This window comes from Toxotes jaculatrix, chromosome 7 (assembly GCF_017976425.1).
Source record: "Toxotes jaculatrix isolate fToxJac2 chromosome 7, fToxJac2.pri, whole genome shotgun sequence".
NCBI classification, from domain to species: Eukaryota; Metazoa; Chordata; class Actinopteri; family Toxotidae; genus Toxotes; species Toxotes jaculatrix.
In genome coordinates, this window is record NC_054400.1 from 20961012 (window position 1) to 20963917 (window position 2906).

Below are 2906 nucleotides of genomic sequence, written 5' to 3' on the forward strand. Positions count from 1 at the left end.
CTCGTTCATTTAAACTGCACGAAAACTGAAGTGCTAGTTGTTTTCCTGGTCGCTGGTGGTGGTGGCCTCATAGATACCGTACAGACACAAGAGTGTTATTAATCTTATCATCTGCCTGGGTTTAGCAAAAGTGGAAAAACTGAAGACCCCAGCTTAGCTATTTCCTGCACCCACGCAGAGGAAACACTCTCCCTCCTCACTCCTTTGTCTCTGTTTCTGCTCTGTCCTGAAATGTTTCTCTCTTTTTTTTTTTCCCTCTGTGGTGCGATCTGCCATCTCCTGCATTTCCTGATTTTCCTTCTGTGGCTCTGTCAGTGGCTGCAGGGGATTGAAGCAGGGTCTGTGTGCAGCGTACGCTGTGTGCTGGGACTGTGGCTGCCGTGATCAGCCTGTGGACTGTGAAGGGCGAGGGGAGCTGGTGTAGGTCTGGGAGGGATTTAACTGTCAGCCACAAGGGGCATGATTGATGGAGGGCCCCATGTAATTAAAACACCACTGCGACTCTCCTTCTATGACCATCGTAGGTGGCTTCAGCCACTTCAGGTAGGAACAGCAGAGCAGCCCATTAAAAGACCCACCGTCTCTACCCTCTTGGGCTCTGGTTTCAGATGTGCTCATGCCTGCTGGGATGCGACACAGCAGATATAATGATTGCATTCACTTCCATTCTTGGAGCATGGTAACTCAAGACTCATTTTTTGTTGGCCTTGAAGTCTTGACTTCCCTGAAAGGAAAAGAAAAAAAAAATCTTCCCCGGGCCTCCATCTTAAATGGATTTTTAATTAAATTGATGATGTGAGACCAACAAACTCTCACTAATGGTTGGCTGTGCTCCCTGTGGTCCTAATGTGCCAGGTCTGTATTTGCAATTTCCAAATGATTATTCACTGCTTGATTTATGTTGCTTCCTTTGAATTCGTTTTAAAATCAGTTCACAGTAGTTTTACAGCAGCTAAACATGCACAAACACGCTGCTGCAGAGGAGCGAAGGAGCAGCTGACAAGGTCAGCTTGACATTCCGGTCTCACCAATTTCTACAGATGGAGCCACAGGGCACCAAAGACAACATTGTTCATAAACAAAACCCTTGTGCCAAATCTGTGTCTTGTAAACACAATCTCCCACCTGACCAAAGCATGCACGCACACACACATGCACGCACACACACACGCACACACACACACAAGCACACACACACACACACACACACAGAAATGTTCACACACAGACACACACAGTGATTTGTCTCTCTATCCTTGTAAGGGCTCTTTATTGACTACATTCAGCCTAGCCCATTACCCCAAACTAAACCTGATTCTTACCTTACAGAATAAGGCTGCTTTTTTTCCCCCTGTATTTTCTTTTTGGCAACAAATCCCATGAAAACATCACTCTAAATAAACAATACATATTGATGTGTTTTTAACGGTTTTTGGAAAACAATGGAAATCGACGACACAGAGGAATAAGCTGTACCAGCTTCTAGCTACACAGCCAATTGTTGTTAGGATCAATTGGTTGTTGGTTTTGGTCCTTTTATGGGATTTATTGATTATAAGAAATATTTAAACTGTTAACCAGCTTTTTTGGTGCCCAGAATGGAGGCGTGTCCCCATAACTACAACACCAGTGGACAAATGAGTTTAGATTCCCAGTGATGTCAAACAAGCACAAACACAAACTCACACACACCTGTATAACAAAAAATACAAGCAATGACTCAAAGACCAAAAAGTAATAAACAAATAGAAGAACCAGCGAAGCCCTTCAACAGCACGAGTACCCAACCATGTCATTTAGATACATCGGTCCAGGAGGACTAGCGGGGAACAAACACTGGGGAGAAATGTATTAACCAGTGCACTGAGACAGGCCAGGGCATTTTTTTCTATCTGCTGGAAAACAATAGAAGGTCACAGGGCTACCAAGATACACCTGGCACAAATGGTATTCCTCAGTGTGGCTGAGAAAGATTTATCTTGATACCTGTACTGTTTTATGGGAGTCAAGCTCCATTCTGTACAAATAAGATGCTCTAAACCACAGGGCCTGCACATAATAACGAAGGTTGATGCCGTAAATCCAGATGGATGTATGCTGTTAAAGTATTTTACGGTTGCTTATTTCACAGATCATCTGTCTGAATGAACATCCTTAACCTGCCGTTGTGCTCAGTCCCACAGTCCCTGCAAGACAGTCTTTCAAGTGACAAGACAAGCACATTTTCTGGAACAGGAGATTATGAGAGGCCCAACATATGTTTTCCTTTCCATAGCTCATATCCTCTGCAAGACTTCATTGGCGTAGCACGTTAAGAACAGATCAGGCCTGAGTTACTTGTCTCTTGTCCGTCACCGTCCCTTGTGAAATCTCCCAAACACAAGGTTCCGGGACGCCCACCAACCAAGACAGCTCAGATAAGATAATTAGGTCTATGTAAATGCAGATGATTAGTACTTAGAGATGGGCGCTTTGTCTGCTTGGCTGTTTTCTTTAACATTGTGTCTGTATTAACCTAACTTAATTAGCATGTGATGATACCTCCTAATCCTCCAATTACTGGAGGAACATCTTAGGGAGCATTTGCTGGTTGCTCATTACACAGGTAAGACTCTAATACAATTACAAGCAGCTTAACATCCTGTAGATTATGTTAGACTGCCACATGCCCCCTAAGTTATTTAGAGTGGACAGGGAGGACACAAAATGTTTGACGTAGAGTATTAGTAATGGTCTTAAGCAATACTTATAATGGACATGTACATATACACAGCAATGCAATTTTTTTTTTGTTAATTATAAGCTAAAGATACTTGGAGAAAGTAAGTGCCACTGACTGAAATCTGTAATCATAGCTTAATCTTTATTGTTTATTGTTACACTATGTTGGCTCAGCTCGTACAAAT